Source organism: Bubalus kerabau, chromosome X, assembly GCF_029407905.1.
Source record: "Bubalus kerabau isolate K-KA32 ecotype Philippines breed swamp buffalo chromosome X, PCC_UOA_SB_1v2, whole genome shotgun sequence".
In the NCBI taxonomy this organism is placed as follows: Eukaryota; Metazoa; Chordata; class Mammalia; order Artiodactyla; family Bovidae; genus Bubalus; species Bubalus kerabau.
Window position 1 is genome coordinate 153,828,419 of NC_073647.1, and position 7,054 is coordinate 153,835,472.

The window sequence follows — 7,054 nt, forward strand, 5'->3', positions numbered from 1 at the left end:
TTGTACACAACATTGTAAACCACCTATGCTTCGATAAAATAGATTTTTTTAAAAATGAAAAAAATAAAGTTACTCAGCTCTTGAGATCACTTGTTTCAAATATATCAATATTACTCTTTTGTGGTATTGTTAATATAGGAAGGTCCAGATTTTATAGAATAAATACATCTTTAAACAGTTTTAGAGTTGACTGTGACCTCAGGTATGTAAAAATTCTAAAATGTTATCCCAAACCTGAACGCCTTTCAGTCTACTCAAAATGTCTCATGTCAACCTCAGCTTGCTCAGTTTACTGCCCTGCTGCTGCTGCTGCTAAGTCGCTTCAGTCGTGTCCGACTCTGTGCGACCCCATAGACGGCAGCCCACCAGGCTCCCCCGTCCCTGGGATTCTCCAGGCAAGAACACTGGAGTGGGTTGCCATTTCCTTCTCCAATGCAGGAAAGTGAAAAGTCAAAGTGAAGTCGCTCAGTCGTGTCCGACCCTCAGTGACCCCATGGACTGCAGCCCACCAGGCTCCTCCGTCCATGGGATTTTCCAGGCAAGAGTACTGGAGTGGGGTGCCATTGCCTTCTCTGGTTTACTGCCCTAGAAACTCTTAATAATGGTAAATGCATGTGCTTTGTAAATGCTCATGTGTTACCAGTCTCCTTTTGCTTTATGAAAAATTATCTTTTTTTGGTAGCAAACTTTCAAATATTCTGATGAGTTAATGTGCTATTTACTGATCTAATATGGAGATTTGTCTTCAGAGATATTCTCATGAGTCTTTATACTAATTTTCTTTCTGTTTTGGTTTAACCTGTGTCATTGATAACTTTTCTTTTCCTTGAATACTTCTATTCTGGAGGTTCTCAATCTTGACGTTGTACAAGCTCAGTTACATCCAGGTAGAAGGGTGTATGGGACCGGAGGAAGGCAAAAATTACCAAATAAAGATAATTAAATTCCCCTTTGTTTATATTACAAGGAGGAAAAATAATTTTGCCTCTCCCCTTCTAGCTTCTTGGCTGAGACGTCCTTTAATAAAAGACATATTAACAGGAAAAAAACAAACTGAAGTTTTATAACATGTAGACCTCCTGTGTACATGGCAGAGACCCAGGAAAACTGAGTAACTCCTGAAATGGCCCAAACCACCACCACCTTCAAAACCTTTCTTTTGTTAGCTAAACACAGAAGAAAGATGGTGGGGGGTGGGGGAGGAAGTGGGGGTGTGGGGTGGGGAGGTGCAGCATGTTTATGGGAGATTACCAGGAAAAGCAGAGTAAACAAGGTTATGGTTGTTATGCAGATTTAAGTCAGTGGCTTATCCATTGGTAAGAGTTTCTAGCGATTTAGTCATCTTCCTCTTCCTGGGGGAATGTAAATGTCTCTTACAAAAGAGTGACTTTTGCTGGGTTTTCAGAGCCTCTCCTGCGTTCGCAGTTTCTTAAAAACAACCGGCTCAAGATAATCCTTAAACAAAAGTGGCGTATTTAGCGGTGTTATTCTGCTCCCCTTCATTATGAACATAATTTGTTTAAAGCTGAAGATTTAAAATTCTCATGCCAAATGCTGGCAGTGTTTTCTTCTGCAGAAAATTTGGGAGTTACTAATTACACATAAAAAGTATAATTTAAAAACTTAAGGAAAATTTGGCCTTAAAAAAAAAAATCTGTGAACACTTATTTAGTGTGGACTTCGTGGAAGACCCTAAAATAGGTACTGGGGATACAAAGATGAGAAGACAAACCACTGAGTTGAGTGTAAACCATGGCAAAAGAGAAAACAAATGGTCTAGAAGAGCATCCCGGTGAACCTGGCACACCCTTCCTTTCACACTTGAGCCTTTTGGTATTAAGCCTGTGGGCTTCAAGCCAAGACCAAGCCTGGGGCTAGTCTTTCATGGTGGTCTTGAGGAATCTCCAGAAACTTCAAAGCTGGAAATATCTTTGTATCATATACTCATTAGCAAAGTTATTTCTTTCTATTTTTTTTTTTTGAGCTCTTTTTAAAAAATAATTTTTTGAATTTATTTTTGGCTGTGCTGGGTCTTCACTGCTGCGCACGCTTTTCTCTAGCTGTAGTGAGCAGGGCCTACTTTCCAGTTGCGGTGCGCAGGCTTCTCAGTGCAGTGGCTTCTCTTGCAGGCTTCTCATTGCATGGGCTCTAGGGTGCACAGGTTTCAGTAATTGTGGTACACGGGCTCAGTAGTTGTAGCGCACGGGCTTAGTTTCTCTGTAGCATAAGGGATCTTCCCAGATCAGGGATCAAACCCTTGTCTTCTGCATCGGGCAGGCAAATTCTTTACCACTGTGCTACTAGGGAAGTCCAGTTATTTCTTCTTTAAATCCAGGACTCTTAAGTATCAACATATCTATTCCTTCATTAATTCCCTGAAAAGCCAAATGAAAAGCTATTAAAATTTAAAATCTTTAATTCTTTTCATTTTAATGAGAATTATAAAGCCTTCTATCCCAATCAAGATACTCAAACACAATTTCACAGGTGGAAATAAATATCAATCTCATAACAGAAACAACTTTATAAAGGTAACAAAAACAATTTGAAACTTAAACTATGCAATTTGTATGTTATAAAATGAAAGTTTATTCATATCTGTTCTCAAGGACATTTTCTTACTATAAGCACTATAATGCCAAATAAAATTAGTGGGCACTTATTTGTCTGAAATTGTAATGCTGAAAATTTACTTCTAATGGACTTTTTGGGGCCTCCCTGGTAGCTCAGCTGGTAAAAAATCCACCTGCAATGCAGGAGACCCCAGTTTAATTCCTGGGTCAGGAAGATCCCCTGGAGAAGGGATAGGCTACCCACTCCAGTATTCTTGGGTTTCCCTAGTGGCTCAGATGGTAAAGAATCAGCCTGCAATGTGGGAGACCTGGGTTCGATCCCTGAGTTGGGAAGATTCCCTAGAGGAGGGCATGATGACCCATTCCAGTATTCTTGCCTGGAGAATCCCCATGGACAGTGGAGCCTGGGGGCTACAGTCCATGCGGTCGAAAAGAGTTGGACACAACTGAAGCGGCTAAACAGCAGCAGCAGCAGCACTGGACTTGCATGTATTGTTGTTTTGCTTTTTTAAAAGTCATAATTCTGAAAAAGAAAAGAAAGAAATTGTCTTAATGGTGGTGTAACTGAAGAAAGGCCATTATGGAGAAAAGTCTTAACTGACCAGTCATTTACATGCTAGAAGCCTGCACATTATCTTCCCCATTTACGATCACATAGGTGCTACAATTAGTACCTGTAGGATGTAGTGTTCAGTTCAGTTCAGTTAATCAGTCGTGTCCGACTCTTTGCAACCCCATGAATCGCAGCATGCCAGGCCTCCCTGTCCACCACCAACTCCCGGAGTTCACCCAGACTCACGTCCATCGAGTCAGTGATGCCATCCAGCCATCTCATCCTCTGTCGTCCCCTTCTCCTCCTGCCCCCAATCCCTCCCAGCATCAGAGTCTTTTCCAATGAGTCAACTCTTCGCATGAGGTGGCCAAAGTACTGGAGTTTCAGCTTTAGCATCATTCCTTCCAAAGAAATCCCAGGGCTGATCTCCTTCAGAATGGACTGGTTGGATCTCCTTGCAGTCCAAGGGACTCTCAAGAGTCTTCTCCGACACCACAATTCAAAGGCATCAATTCTTCGGGTGCTAAGCCTTCTTCACAGTCCAACTCTCACATCCATACATGACCACTGGAAAAACCATATCCTTGACTAGACGAACCTTTGTTGGCAAAGTAATGTCTCTGCTTCTCAATATGCTATCTAGGTTGGTCATAACTTTCCTTCAAAGGAGTAAGCCTCTTCTAATTTCATGGCTGCAGTCACCATCTGCAGTGATTTTGGAGCCCCAAAAAATAAAGTCTGACACTGTTTCCACTGTTTCCCCATCTATTTCCCATGAAGTGATGGGACTGGATGCCATGATCTTCGTTTTCTGAATGTTGAGCTTTAAGCCAACTTTTTCACTCTCCTCTTTCACTTTCATCAAGAGGCTTTTTAGTTCCTCTTCACTTTCTGCCATAAGGGTGGTGTCATCTGCATATCTGAGGTTATTGATATTTCTCCCAGCAGTCTTGATTCCAGCTTGTGTTTCTTCCAGTCCAGCGTTTCTCATGATGTACTCTGCAGATAAGTTAAATAAGCAGGGTGACAATATACAGCCTTGACATACTCCTTCTCCTATTTGGAACCAGTCTGTTTTTCCATGTCCAGTTCTAACTGTTGCTTCCTGACCTGCATACAGATTTCTCAAAAGGCAGGTCAGGTGGTCTGGTATTCCCATCTCTTTCAGAATTTTCCACAGTTTGTTGTGATCCACACAGTCAAAGGCTTTGGCATAGTCAATAAAGCAGAAATAGATGTTTTTCTGGCACTCTCTTGCTTTTTCCATGATCCAGCGGATGTTGGCAATTTGATCTCTGGTTCCTCTACCTTTTCTAAAACCAGCTTGAACATCAGGAAGTTCACGGTTCCCATATTGCTGAAGCCTGGCTTGGAGAATTTTGAGCATTCCTTTACTAGCGTGTGAGATGAATGCAATTGTGGGGTAGTTTGAGCATTCTCTGGCATTGCCTTTCTTTGGGACTGGAATGAAAACTGACCTTTTCCAGTCCTGTGGCCACTGCTGAGTTTTCCAAATTTGCTGGCATATTGAGTGCAGCACTTTCACAGCATCATCTTTCAGGATTTGAAATAGCTCAACTGGAATTCCATCACCTCCACTAACTTTGTTCGTAGTGATGCTTTGTAAGGCCCACTTGACTTCACATTCCAGGATGTCTGGCTCTAGGTCAGTGATGATGCCATCATGATTATCTGGGTTGTGAAGATCTTTTTTGTACAGTTCTTCTGTGTATTCTTGCCATCTCTTCTTAATATCTTCTGCTTCTGTTAGGTCCATACCATTTCTGTCCTTTATCGAGCCCATCTTTGCGTGAAATATTCCCTTTTCAGTATGAAAAGGATGTAGTGTAAGAGGACCCAAATCTTCAGCGCTTGGCAGCCATCTGTGGGGGAGGGGGGCACATGTGGATCACAGTGCCTGAGAAGGTGAATTTGACTTTGCCCTCCACACTTTATCTGATTACCTGCTGCTTAACAACAACCAAAGTAATTAGAAGGTTAACCTCATAACTGTATTTGGCCTCCTGTAGAGTCTTCACAGGTATGATTAAAAAATCATCACAGGTAATTATCCCATCCAGCAAATCAAGATAATTCAAGTTCATACCTCTGATAATTTTTCAGCAGAAGTTCAGACACCGGGTAAAAAGTGATTAGTTTTGAGTTGAAAATGTCAAAGTAACTTGAAAATAGACTCAAGGGACAGCTTCCTTCCCTGATAGATAGTGCTATTACCTAAAAATTATGCCAGACACATTTTGTAACAGTTATTTTTCCTCCTCTTCTTTGTTCATCAACTCTCTTCTATTCACTGGGTGCATTCTATAAATGGACAAAATGCACAGTATTTGACAGTTGGAGGACCTGGAGTTTTCCAGGCTTTGCCGCTGAATCCAAGATGTCATCAGTTGTAAGTTATTTATTTAACACTAAGAAAGAAAAAATGGCTCAAATTAAATTATGTCATAGTGCTTCCTAATTACTTTGAAACTTTAAAAGAAACTTTTAGACTTTAGATCTTAAACATAGATTTTAAGAATGCTTTGCTCTTATGCATACATCAAAAGGGACATACGAACAAAATAAACTTTTAATTCATAGAGATTTTTCAAATTGTCAAACTTTTTAAAATTTACAATGTTGTATTAGTTTCAGGTGTACAACAAAGTGATTTAGTTATATATATGTGTGTGTGTGTAAATGTATCAACGTATATATATATATATATATATATACTTTTTCATAATTTTTCTATTATTTACAAGATATTGAATATAGTTCCCTGTGCTATATAGTAGGTCCTTGTTGTCTACCCGTTTTATATGTAGTAGTGTGTATCTGTTAATCCCAGCCTCCTAATTTATTCCTCCTCCCCCCATCTTCCTCTTTGGTAACCATAAGTTTGTTTTTAGTGTCTTGGAGTCTATTTCTGTTTTGTAAATAAATTCATTTGTATCATTTTTTTAGACTCCACATACATATAAGTGATATCATATGATATTTTTCTTTCTCTGTCTGACTTACTTTCCCTTAATATGATCATCTCTAGATCCATCCATGTTGCTGCAAGTGGCAGTATTTCATTCCTTTTTATGGCTGAGTAATATTCTATAGTATATGCATACCACCTCTTTTTTATCCACTATTCTGTTGATGGACATTCATGTTGCTTCCATGTCTTGGCTGTTGTAAACAGTGCTGCTGTGAACATTGGGGTGCATGTATCTTTTGTTGAACTCTTAAGTTAATTAAGTTAATTAAATTCTGTGTCCATATTTTGTTTTTGTATCTATATTATACCATAGAATACATATGATCTTGTCTTAGTTCCATTGAGAGCTTTAATAATACAGCATTTCTTAAAATGACACTTCACTATTATTCTCAAGATTTTCTTTCAAGCTGCCACTTTGGAAAAAAATTCTCCAAATGCTGATGCTGGTATAGTCTTTATTGAGAGATGTAGGTAAAGTTTTCTGCAAATATGTGAATAATAAAATGTAACAGTGTTTCATCTACCTATGATTATCTTTCTTTCCTAGATCCCATAAAGCACTTGGTCACTGCATTGAAAAAAAAAAAAAAGAGGAATTGTCATTACTCTTTCGATGACAGCTATTTTTTCCTAATATCGGACTTATACCCTAATGTTGTTTTTCTTCCAAACTGTATTTGCAATATCTTAATATCTCAGTACCAAATCATAGAATAATCTGTGGAAGATATTTTAAATGCCAGTTAAGTTTAACATGTGTGGTACTAACAGTGTATAAATCAGTTGAAATGACAACAGTGTAAACACAATGATGGAACTGGTGTGCCATAAATAACTACATGATAATGACCACCTATCTGGCTGCCAATACTTGTAAGATACAACCAACCACTAGAAATACCTCAACTTTGGAAATATTAAAATGGGGTGGTG